Source organism: Lissotriton helveticus, chromosome 3_1 (assembly GCF_964261635.1).
Source record: "Lissotriton helveticus chromosome 3_1, aLisHel1.1, whole genome shotgun sequence".
NCBI classification, from domain to species: Eukaryota; Metazoa; Chordata; class Amphibia; order Caudata; family Salamandridae; genus Lissotriton; species Lissotriton helveticus.
Window position 1 is genome coordinate 817,960,295 of NC_136061.1, and position 13,536 is coordinate 817,973,830.

Sequence of the window (13,536 nt, forward strand, 5' to 3'; positions counted from 1 at the left end):
CTACAATCATACCCTCTTCGAACCTAAACTGTACACGACACATTTCTCGTGGGATGCATTCCTGATCATTGTCTTCTAAATCCTCGCAAAGGAAAACACACATCTGTTCGAAAACATATCTCTGTGTCGCTGCTTCCCATTGATGGAAGACTTCCATGACAGACTGTACATCATATTTTACGGTGTCCATGACCCATTTCCGTGCTAAACTATTCAGTGAGTCTCTCTCTTGATAATCAGGCAGTTGACTTCGCAATTGTCTTCTTCCCATGTTAGGGGTCGTAGTAGGCGACCCGAAAAGAGGTAAAAGAAGGTTAGTAACAGTGCTGGCCATTTTCTGCCGAATGGAAGGTGAAACTGAAGGACAAACAGATGGAAAAACGGGGTGAGATAAGGCAAGGGCAGAGATAGCAGAAGAGGTATCAGGGGAAATAGAGGGGGCGCTAGGCAAAATCGTAGAGGGAGCATTAGGAGACGTAAAAAGTACAGTAGGCAAAATCGTAGAAAACACAGGTGAAACAGAGGTGGTCGGTGGGCCTGGAGGAGGCTGCACCGAAGAAGTAGGAGCCAGCTGAAGAACAGCTGGTGAGTGCTGTGGAGGAGCAGGAGGCGTAGTTTGCGCAACTAAAGGTTGCGGGGGTGCTGTGGCATTCTGCGCATAGGGGGTGGTGAATTTAGCAAATGCGACATTAATGGGTCTTTTTCACGCTCTTTTGCTGCCTCTTGCTGAAGAGACGGCAAAACTGGATAACACTTGTCTATTGCCATTTTACGTTGCCTGTGCAACTGCTCATTCATCTGCTCTTCTTCATTATCTTTAAACTGCACAGCAGCTTGCATTACTGAAAGTCCCCCTTCTCTCTTATTTTTCTTAGCTAATTTAATTTCTTTTTGTTTGGCTTCTTTACGCCATAAGCGGAAAGAGTCAAACATCGCCGGCCGGGCTTTCTTTTTAAAGAGTTTTACTTCAAGGTTGTCTAAGATTTCGGAATCAAAGCTACCATATTGGGGCCACTTTAGAACACCATCTTTCCTGGTGTATTTAATCCATACTTCGTTGTAGGTGATGGGGCCTACCCCATGTTTTACATATAGCTCGTAAGTCGGAGTTCCAACTGGAGGAACCGGACATGAGTCCTCCAATCGGGAGTCCCTATTATTACCACCAAGACAAAACAAATTCCCAAGTCTAAGACTAGGCATCTTCGCTCTCTAGTCTAGTTCCAAACTTCAAAGGATTATCGATTACGATATTTCTCGTGAATACACGAGTCCTTCGGTTTTGGTGCTTGCAAGTACCAACACAAAACTTTGTATCCCAAAGATACCAAAACTAAGTCCAACTAAGGACTGGGAGACGCTCCACTTATACTTAACTGAAATATCGATGACGTCACCAGAAGACTCGTTTTAGTGTTTCGCTCTACCAAACTTCAAGGGTCCAAATCAGGGCGATAGCCAGGGCAGCAGTCCTTGTAGCCGTCGGGAAGCGGGGAACCTCGCAGCAAAGACCTTCGGACCACGTCGACATGCAGGGGTCGATGAGGTGGTTGGCCGTCCTCCGGAATTTCCACACGAAGCTCCTCACGATCTTCAGGCTGACTGGTACCACTGGAATGGCCCTACGTTGGGCGCCAACTGAGGTACTAGGTTTTTAAGAACCGGCACAGAACCGGTAACCCAGCGGTGCCAGGGAATCAACACCCAGAGACCTCGGGTTCTTCCTGATCCAGACCACAGAAACTCAGAGTCTTCTAGGTGAAGTCAAAGATTAGTTTATTGGCTGCAACCAAGGTAACAAGTGTCATAGAAGTACAATACGGGTATATTCTCAGGAGACTGCACACCTTTACAAAGTCAGGCTTCTCTTCTTATACACAATTTTAGGCTCCAGGCAAAACATTCTTGGTTGTAAAGTAAATCGTTAACATATTTCTAGCACAAAGAAAAAGCAGAGTCATGATGACATGTCCATATTTCACTTCGTGCTGCCTACAACAAATCATTTGGCAAGGCCCAACATTTCATCAGATATCACTGGCCCCTAATAAAAGAGGGCACCTCCCCACCATAAAATAAGTGAAGCAAAAGAGTGGAGATAGATGTGAGCGAGATATGGCAGGTGTGCGCGCTGAAATGGTTTTATGGTTTGTTGAGCCTAGATGCTATCTTGCTCGGCCACTGGGAGGGGAACTGACCTAACGAGTTCGGCCTGGGGCAATGGTTCCAACTTGTACAGGTCATGGAAAAGTCGATTAAGGAGTATGTGTCCTTGTGGAATTGAATTCAGCTGGATTAAGGCCTATGTAAAGGGCAACGCATAAATGGAAGCCAAGGGTTCAGAATGTAAATGACGATTTCGAGGTGAAATCGTCACTCGAATATGCTGAAAATATATGTACATGATGTACTCATCATTCTCGGTCTTTTGATACCAAATTCGTCATGTTTCGACGAAGTTTTAATTCTCGTGTCCAGAATGATTATACGAATCCAGATTTTCAGAACCTCACAATCTGACAGAAAACCAAGCCCACGAAAAGTTACGCTGCCCGAGCGAGGATGGACGTAGATAAGACTGATAGCGGTCAGGAAGAAAGGGTCCCTTCTATGCAGGAGCTAATGGGGGCCATTACATCTCTTCAGACACAGGTGCAGGACCTAAAACAGGAGAACCAGGGGTTACGTCAGGAATTAAGTACGACCAGGATGAGAGATCTGGGAGGTTGGGGGTCGGGTAAACCTGTGCTACAACCTGCAACGTTTCAGTTCGATAGGGGAGCTGGAGGTAGTGGCACCCCTATGACTGTCAATGTCACTACCCCTACCCCAGTTCCTTTGGCTGTCCCAGAGCGATTCACAGGTGACTCAAATAAATACGCGGTCTTTATGAATCAGTGCCATCTCCATTTTATGTGTCGACCCACTGCCTTCCCTAATGACTCCGCAAAGGTGGCATTTTTGATTTCTTACTTAGCAGGGACTGCAGCTACATGGGCTGTACCTTTAGTCGATAATGACAAACCTGTGTTGTATAATTATTCATCTTTTTTAGGAACAAATGTGTTGTCTTTTTGCCAAACATGCATTTATGCAAGCTAGCGACGCAGAGCTGCTAAAACTAAGACAGGGTAAACAAGATTTGTTAACCTATGTGTCTACATTCAATAGACTGGTGTCTGAGACACATTGGCCGGCAGACAAGAGAACCTCTTTGTTCTACCAGGGGTTATGTGAGGAATTAAAAGATGTGATGTCACAGGTGGTTAACCCTCCTGAAGATTATACAGAGTTTATCGACTTGGTTGTAAAAGTGAACCACAGGTTGTTGGTGAGACGGGGGAAAGAAATAGGTTCCCTGTGTCTCGACCCATGTCAGTTCGGAGTGAGTTAAGAGGCTCTGGTGAACAGAGACAGGTACCTGAACCTATGGAAATAGGCGGAGTAAGGGGTCCCTTGAGTCATGAAGAGAAAGAAAGGCGTCGTACAAACAACCTGTGTTTATACTGTGGACAAGGATGACATTATGCTAGGGATTGTCCTGTGAAACCATCTAATGTACCCCCTCGGATGGCCGTGGCTTGTGTAAAGACACAGGAGGTGGTGGTGACGGAATCTGAAGTTACTACACCTTATCAGATATCCGGGACAGTGAAGAGGGTGCCTAGACATTTTACCATTACGGTATGCTTGGTTATTTCCAACAGTCATAGGGCTCCGGTTTCTGCGTTATTGGATTCAGGTGCCACTGGGAACTTTATGGATATCAGGTTAGCAGAGAAGATGTGTGTTCCCTGGGTCTATAAAGAACAGCCAGAACCCGTGAGAGCCATTGATGGTACTGAACTATCCTCTGGGACTATTACGCCTCAGACTGAACCTCTGTGTATGATCTGTGATAACGGTCATTCAGAACATATAGGATTTGATTTAATCGATGCTCCTTCTTTTGGTGTTGTTTTGGGTGTACCATGGCTACAGACACACAATCCTAAAATAGACTGGATTAGGCGAACAGTGTCTCTTGACACTGTTCACTGTTTACAATGTTGTTACAAAGTTGCCACAGATTGGATAACACCGTTGACTTGTGCAGTGGGAATAGGTGGAAGTGGAGAAGAAGAGCTAAGGGTCCCTGAACCTTATTCTGAATTTAGTGATGTGTTCGATAAGGGGAAAGCTAGAGATCTCCCCTCTCACTGCCCCTTTGATTGTTGAATTGATTTGGTGCCCGGTGTTTCTTTACTGTGTTGTCGTATCTATGCTCTGTCTGGCCCGGAAGAACAGCATCTGAAAGACTATATTGAAGAGATGTTAGCAAAGGGGTTCATTCGTCCCTCCTCTTCCTCTGTGTCTTCGGCCATCTTTTTTATTCCGAAGAAGGAGGGTGGTCTTCAAGCATGTGTGGACTATAGGGCGCTCAATAAGGGTACAATTAAGAACAAGTACCCTCTTCCCTTAATACCTGTGTTACTGGATCAACTGAAGCATGCGACGGTATTTACTAAACTTGATCTCAGAGGTGCGTACCATCTTATTCGGGTCCGTGAAGGCGATGAATGAAAAACTGCCTTCCGGACCAAATTTGGCCTCTATGAGTATTGCGTTATGCCTTTTGGGCTGTGTAACACTCCGGATGCTTTTCAGTTTTTTATTAACGAGGTGTTGAGGGAATTTCTGGATTTGAGCGTCATCGTCTACATTGACGACATCCTTATCTTCTCCAACTCTGTTGAAGAGCATGAAGTGCATGTTGTTCAGGTTCTGCAAAGATTGAAAGAACACCAGTTGTACGTGAGACTTGAGAAATGTTGTTTTCACACAGTGGAGTTTCTGGGGTTCATAGTATCAGCTGAGGGGATCATGATGGATCCTAGGAAGATTGAGGCTATAACATCTTGGCCGCCCCCGACTTGCGTAAGAGATATCCAAGTATTGCTTGGTTTCGTCAATTTCTATCGGCATTTTATATCTCACTTCTCAGACATAGTAGCTCCCATGACGGTGTTGTTGAGAAAGGGAGTACCTTTTGTTTGGTCGGACCTTGCACAGACGGCTTTGGATCTGTTGATAGAAAGGTTTACTTTGGCTCCTGTTCTGGTTCATCCTGATCCGACACTGCCTTTTGTGTGGTCCCAGGATCGCATGGCTCGATGTAATAAAAAAGTGCAATGGGCCCCGGAGGCACGAGAGCCCGAAGTGATGGACCAAGGCACATCGGGACATGACACAGGCAAACAGGAAAGAGAAGAGGACAACACAGAAACAGGATGGGGATCAGAAGGTGAAAGTACCCCACATACGAACATTGCAAGACAAAGAGAGGAAGAACCAGCGGACAAGGGGAGAGTGTCGGTCCACAAAGATAAGGAGGCGGAGTGGACGATTCTGGCTGAGAAGGAGGCTACATCCACTCCGGTAAGGTGTACCAGAGGCGGGCGCATGGTGGTGAGATCTTCCAGATTCCGGGACTATGAAATGGGCGATGGGCTCTAACACCCCCATAGACTGTACTACTTGTTTGGACAAAAAGGGGGAGATATGTAGAGTCGCCGCTCTAGTTGTTCACGCTACGTGACGACGTAGCGTGAACGGCGGCCATTTTGGATCGCGCTTCCCGAGCGCGATCACTCGGGTGCCGGAGCTGTGTGAAGGAACACGCTCGGCGCTCTGTGAGCAAGCTAGTTAAATAAATAAATACCCTGCTTCCAATCAATAAGGTGTCTGCCTCCTATGTACAAGGTACATCCTTACAGTCCGTGTCTGTCTTTTCTGGTATGAGGAACTGGTTGAAAGCAGAGTGCTCGATATTACAGACCAGGACGACTTCCTTGGTCTTGTACGGACCTCCTCTCTATGGTTGGCCCCGCGGATGGGAGTCTAAATCTGACTAACGGCCCTAACGTCTCTGGCGGTTCAGACTGCGAATTGGAAGTGGTGTTGTGGACCCCAGACAACATGAAGTCCTTCCCCTCTGCTGTGAGCAGTGTGACTCGAGTTGGAGGACCCAAGGAAGCCAAGGACGCTGACAACTATAGAGGTACAATATATGACAACAGCAAAGTCAGGTTGAGAGGTGTCGACAGGTGGGGAATTTTAAATCAAATTAACATTCCCACACACTCCACACTAAAAGAGATACAATTGGGCAATGTCCGCCGACACGCTGCGGTATCAGGAGGCAGCAGCAGTAGAAATGTTCAACAACTCCCCTACATAGGATATGCAATCACCTAGTAGAAGGGCACAAGAAAACCCTGGCAACATTAAAGATGTATTGGGGAAATTAGAAAAATTAATGAAACAAAAACAATTAAAATGGTGGGAGCACAAGTCCCTACAACACTATCTAGATGTGTGCAAGATTCCGAGGGGTCTAAGAATCATGTTAGAATGGGCGGAATGCAACTCAGAATTATCAAGGAGGTTGGTCCAAATTCTGATTAAGTATGCTGAAACTGACCGCATCAAACTCCAAAAACAAACAGACGCAGTCAATGAGGAAATTGAAAAAATGGGGTCCACCCAGGTACTTCCTAAATTGCGGGAAGAGATGATGGGCAGATTGTGCAGGTTAGAGGATAAAATCAAAGACAGGAAAACATAAAAATGTCAGCATGATAAAGCTGACTACGAGAATGGACACATTTTTACCTCCTCAAATAAATATGACTGTCGAAGAAATTCAAAACTAAGGGAAGGGGGAGTTGTGAGAATTTACATGGACTAACCAGCAACAAGGTTACGCAAGCTACGATGTCAGCTTCAGATCTGACACCGCTTTGAAGAGCGAGTCAGAGCCGAAAAGAAATCGAGGGGAAGTATGTCAATCCAATCAAAAATTATCATTAGAAGATTAACTTGATTTTTTACGTCATGACAGATGACAAACCATACTTCCGAGAAACACCAAAACCGGCAGAGGTGAAATAAAAGATGAGGCGAAATTAGAAAATCAAGTCGCAAACATAAAAAACTAGACAGCAATTGTCAGGTAGAGACGCAAGTGAACTCAAGTTTTCTGGATGTCAAAACGACAATCAATTTGGCACAAGTCGACCTGAATGAAGCTGAATTACAATTACTGTCATTGGGCTTGTCATTCTGCCTGGAAAGCAGTTTCAACTATAAACAGACAAGAATGAATGTTTTTATTCACAACAAATGAAGAGTGGAGGTCAGCACAATCAGGAATTACATTAGTCACAACCGTACCATATAGAACGCAGTTTGCCCATAGCATTTTCAATACAAGGTATTACATAGCAAAGCAATCACAAGTTAGATTCACAGTGTAGCCAGACTGTCGATGGGTATTATTCGGGGGGGCTCACATATGGATCCTCGATAGTCATTCCAGTTAGACCACACCGCCACCCACTTCCGGGGACAGCCCCTTGCCACATATACTGTCTTTTCTTGCAGCATGCACCAGTCCATGTCTTTTTTCCAGGCGCTTAGTGTCGGAGGCGCTGCTGCCCCCCACAGCCTTGCCACATTTCGCTTTGCGATTGTCAGTCCCAACGTAGCCCAAAGCCTCCCCTTCGGTGACAGGTCCATAGGCTCCCAGATATTTAAAATACATCTCTTCCCCTCTTGCCACATCTCCACCCCCCAGACCTCATGCATGCAATCAAGCACTCACTTCCAATAGGGATGAACTACCAAGCACTCCCACAGTATATGAAAAAAGGTTCCCACCTCCCCGCATTGCCTCTTAAAGAGACCATCCACACTGCGGCCCATCCGCATCAACCTAGTGCCAGAAACATAGACCAGGTGAAGAATTTTCAGTTGGATCAGTCGCAGTCTGGCTGATATGGCCACCTCTCTGGGGGATGCCAGCACCTCCCTCCACTCCTCCTCGTCTATCTCGAGCCCATCCGCCTCCCACTTCCCTTTTGAGAACCGCCAATGTATCTAGGGAGTGATGGATAAGCTTTTTATGTGTGAGGGAAATGGCGCGCTCTGGGAGATGGCCATCTAGCAGTCTATCCTCCTGAGGGAAGGATTCTGGGGGATGTTAGTCTGGAGAGAGTGCCTAACCTGGAGGTAACGAAAGTATTCCGTCTTCGCCAGGTCGTATGTACATTGGAGCGAGGCAAAAGGCAATACCCCGTCTGGAACCCATAGGTCCTTGATGTATGAGATCCCTATTAGATCCCAGTTGCGGAACCCCTTGATGCGTCCTAAGTTGCCTAATTTTTCTGAGGCCCATAGCGGAGTGGCCATTGTTAGGGTGTTAGCCCACCCCAGTTTTCGCTGCGCTATATGCCATAGTTGAACCGAATGTTTTGTGGGCCCAGTGAGCGAGTACTTGCCTGGCCGAGAGTATATGCGGCCTCAAAGTTACCACCTGGGAGAAGCCATCGATCCATGCCGTACCCCGGGTCGTTACCGTCGCAATAAGTGCCCTGGTTTATGGCCGAAAGATGTGCAGCCAGTAGTATTTTCGGATGTCTGGGAGCGCTATGCCCCCATCGCACCACCCTCGTGTGAGCTTCTCCAATGATATGCGGGGCATTCCAGTCCACAAAAGTTCTCTCTGTGCGGCTTCGATGGTCGCAAAGTATGACTGCGGGACTAAGTCCGGGTAGTTTTGCAGAGCATAAAGGAATCGTGGCAGCGCCATCATTTTGAAGAGCGCTGCCCGGCCCAGCAGGGACAGCGGGAGCTTTTGCCAAGCTGAGGAGTCTCTTTTAAGCCTCTGCAAAGGCAGCAACAGATTTTGCTCATATCTGATGGCTCTTTCTTTGGAGATGAAGATTCCTAAATACTTGAACCCCTCTGTGGCTATCGCAATCGGGCAGTTACGTGGGACTCCATGAAGAACATAAAGGAGGGACTTGCCCCAGTTAATGCTGTCCCCCGAGTTCCGTCCGAAGCTGGTGAAGATGTCCAGGGCTACAATGAGGGACTTTCAAGGCTTTGCCAGGTATAGGAGGGTGTCATCCGCGTAAAGCTAAATCTTGTCCTCCCATCCATCTGCCCATCGGAGCCCTTTTAGAGAGGGATCCTGTCTGATCCAGGCAGCGAGGGGTTCCAGGGAGAGGGCGAAAAGCAGAGGAGAGAGGGGACACCCCTGTCGTGTCCCTCTTCCTAGGGTGAACACCTCAGAGGTCTTGTTGTTCACCGTGACCTGGGCCAAAGGCTCGGAATAAAGGAGACGGACCCATCCAATAAAGCTTGGACCGAAGCCCAATTTCTGGAGGACAGCCATCATGTATGGCCACTCCAGAGTATCAAACGCCATTGCGGCGTCCAGTGATACCACAACTGCGTCCTCATGGAGCATGTGACAGCGTCCCAGGACCCAGTGTAGATGGCGCAAATTGAGCGCCGTGTTGCGATGGGGCATAAAGCCCGATTGGTCCGGGTGGATCAGTGTATTCAGCACTGGCTTAAGCCTGTTTGCAAGGACCTTGGCGAGGATTTTGGGCTCCGTGTTTAGTAAAGAAATGGGCTTGTATGAGGCACACTGGTCTTTCGGTTTTCCCTCTTTAGGGATGGCCACAATTGTGGCTATACGCTGGTCCCGTGGTAAAACCCCCTTCTCCCTGTTTTCCTCAAACATACGTTTCAGTTATGGGCTAAGGCAGTCGAGTTTGAGCTTGTATAGCTCGATCGGGAGGCCCTTGGGCCCAAGGGCCTTCCCTGGCTTAAGATCTCGAATGGCCCCACACAGCTCCTCAACAGTAAGTGGCGCTTCCAAAAGGTCCCTTTCAGCGGCCGATAGGGCGGGCAACCTGATGTCAGTTAGTAGGTCCACCAAATCCTCTTCCCGCCGGTCCGACCCCCTGCTGTAAACCTGATGGTAGTGTCTTGCAAATTCCCTTACAATTTCTCGGGGTTCCGTGATGACGGCTCCCGATTCAGCTACCACTCTCTGCGCCTGTCACTTTTTATCCAACCAGGCAATGAGTTTGCCTGCTTTGTCCCCTTGATCATACAGTCTGCCCTCCCTGTCTCTTGCAAGGGTTTTAGCAGCATCATTAGCTAGGGCTTTGTATTCGGCTGCTTCGAGCTGCATCCGATGTGCAGTTTCTGATGTCGCATCAGCCTGTGCTGCATTTTCTAGGGCAAGAAGGTCACTTTCCACAGTCCTAATCTACGCCTCCTGTTCCTTACGACGGCCAGCAATCGCGGAGAGGGCCTCCCCCCTGAGGACGGTCTTGAAGGCCTCCCATAAGACTACTGAAGACTCTACATTGCCGTCATTTCTCTCAAAGTACTGATTGATGGAAAGTGTTAGTTTCTTCCTACTCTCCTCGCTGCGAAGATACCAGGCATTGATTGGCGCCATACACCCTTCCTGGCGATCGCCGATTGTAAGGTGGGCCCACAGTGGGGAGTGGTCCGAGACGCCTCTTACAAGGTGCGTGACCTCTTGAATAGTGGTGTCATGGTGCATGGGTGCTAGGATGTAATCAATCCGTGAAAAGGAGCGGTGCGGGCCGGAATAGAAAGTGTACTGTTTGTGTGTCGGGTGTCGCAGGCGCCATAGATCAAAAAGCCCAAACGTCTCCAAAAAGTCAGCTAACCACATTTGCCCCGGTGGTATGGCCCTAGATGGGTGTCTATCAGTGTCCCCCGAGACTACAGCATTAAAGTCTCCGCCCACTAGGAGTTGCCCCTCTGGGAGGGAAAGGAGAAGCATCTAACAAATTGCAGAACAACAGTTCTCTTAAGTTTGTCCCCCAACCCATTGACATTCCAACTCAGGATTTTAAGGCTTTTATCCCATTTCATAGCCATCGACACATTCCACTATAAGAACAATCCTGCAATTCCTGGCACTGTGCGTGAAAATATTAGAGTATTCCTGGTCTGACCATTCCAAACATCCCCCCCTGCCCCATGCCCCCCTAATCCCCCCAAGGCCCAGAAACTCCCCCCCAACAACAACCACCCCCCATCCTGCTTCCCTGCTCCGTAGGCTTTGAACTACCCACATCCCCAATTAGCAGAGTGCCTTTTGCCCAACCCCTACCTGGGAGTGAGGAAACCTCCCCCTCCCGCTAAAAGAAAACCTTAAGGGGAGAGTGCGCCGGCCCCAGCTCCAGCCGCCACCTTCGTCTGCCCCCCAGTACACAACTTCCTTGTACCCAAGCAAGCACTCCTAAAGAGTAAGATCACCCTCAGCATATTTTGTGTCTTCTCGCTGGTACTGGTGACTCGTGACCCCCTGAGGGACCCGCACCTTTTCTCAATCTGAGGAAGTACCGGGCACACCACCTGCACCCCCCCACACCACCCGGCATAGGTAATACTGTTTGTGCTGGGAGTTTCCCCCCCGATGGCCACCCGCCGCCTGGGGGCAGCCCATGTCTCGGCATGACTGAACCTTATACATTACAGTTTATCAGGGCCACATCCATCTCTCCTTCCATTAGCGACCGTCCGTGTCTCTGAGGGACCCCCATTTGGGGCTGGCCGATCTCGACCGCCAGGAGCGCTGACTCTGGTCGTCCACTTCTGATCTCCCAGCCGCCGATCCCAGCGAGGCGGCTTGGGTGTCTCTCCAGGCTCCGGCCTCCCCTCGTCCCATCGCTTGCAGTGATTCCCTCTCCAGCCAGTCCTGTACCTCCGACAGCGTGGCGAAAAACAGGGACTTGCCCCCCACTATGACCTTTAGCTTGGTAGGGAAGAACATCATGTATTTTAATCCTCTGTCCCGGAATGCAGCTTTCACGCCTGTAAAGGAGCGTCTTTCCCGCTGTACTTGTAGCGTAAAGTCCGGGAAGAAGCGGATCATGGCGTTCTCAAGGTGCAGGTCTCCCATCTGTTTAGCCGCCTGGAGGATAGCATCCCTATCCCTGAAATGTAGAATTTTGGCTATGATTGTCCTGGGTGGCACTCCCGGCTTAGGTTTCGGGACCGGTGCCCGGTGAGCCCGCTCCACCATGAAGATGTTAGAGAGGCGCTTAGGCTTCAGGTGGGTGAGGACCAGGTCTTCCAGAAAGAGTTCCACACTGGGCCCCTCCATTCTTTCCGGCACTCCCACTACGCGAATGTTGCTTCTTCGGGCCCTCCCTTCTTGATCCTCGAGCTTGAGGGCCATTTGGCGGTGCTGGTGGACTAGATCATTCACTCGCTTTTCCAGCGTTTTCCCTGCGGCCTGAAGCTCTCGTATCGCAGACTCGTTTGACTTGGCCTTGTCTGCGGTTTTGCCAAGATCTGTTTGGAGCAGATTGACCTCTATTGATATTTTGTCCATTTTCGTTTCTAGATTTGTGCCCAATGTCTGTATCGCCGCCATAATGGAAGTCAAGGACGGCTCTTTCTGACTCGCCTGGTCATCAGTTGCGCCCGCCACTTGGCCCTGCCCCAACAGGACCGCATATTTGTCCAACTTGTTGGCCTGTGTGACTGCGTTACCTTTAGGCCTCATGCTGGTGATCTGTACTCCCCAAGGCGTGCGTCGCGGAGCTCTCCCCTTCCTGTACTAAATACTATTCACCAGTTCGTGCAGCCCCACTCCTACAGACAGCCACTCCTTCCCGGTAGGCAGGGAGTTAACTCGGTTCGTGTCTCGGACTCAGTTCTGTCGAGCCCAGAAGGCACTGCTCCGCACTTGCCGCACAGCACTTCTCTCCCGCGGCTTCCTGCAGTGGTCCCCTGCCCCCATGAGTGGTCCTGGCAGCTATCACGACCCGTTGGTGTCTCTCACCCCCTCCAGGGAGCTCCGGCGGGTCCAAGGTACGTCTGGCCTACACTCCTGGGTTCTCCATCCAGCATGCAGGCCCCCTGTGTGCAGTCCGTCCGCTACAGTTAAGCTCAGGCCCAGATTTGTACATATTTCCCGCCTGGCAAGTGACTCGAGTCGCCACCCGTGCGTAGTCCACCGGCTCCAGGGGGGGTCCACCCCAACAGAGCAATCCCAGCCTCCGCCTCCGAGGGTGGGTGATGGCCACCCCCACCTCCTGGTGCCCGTCCCTTAGGAGTTCCTAGTTGCAAGCCCCAGTTCAGTTATGCGAGGCAGTTCAATGCAGGCCGCACCTCCCAAAAGGGCCAAATCGTGTTGTGGGGCCAGACAGCCAACCCACGGTCTCTCGGGCGACAAGGCCCAGTCTGATGGCGGCAGAGCAGTGAATCACCCCCGTGATCTTTCTCGGGGTGGCACTGCGCCCACTAGGCCCCGGGCGGCCCCTCTGCGCAGCGAGCCCACGACGGGGGCCCACTCACCACCGTGCCTCCGTGCCCTGCCGCAGGGCTCCAGGTGCCGATCCTGCCCCCGGATGGGTACTTGCTCTCCAGGCCCCGGGCCCGCGACTCAGGTGCTCAGTGGCGTATAGCACGCCTCCTGCTCAGGGGACCGCTCATCGTAGGAAGCCCAGGAGCCGCGTCTCACGGTGTTTCAGGGTGCACCGGGGGTCCCCGAACGTCACCCCCAGGTGTACTGAGACGCCCCACTTCACTTGGCCCCGGCGCGCACCCCTCCACCCCGAGCAGGCCGCAAGCCGGGACCTTGCGTGGGCTCGCGAAGCAGGCGCGAGGCTCCGCCCGTCCTTCAGAGAGCTCGCGCTCCACAACTCG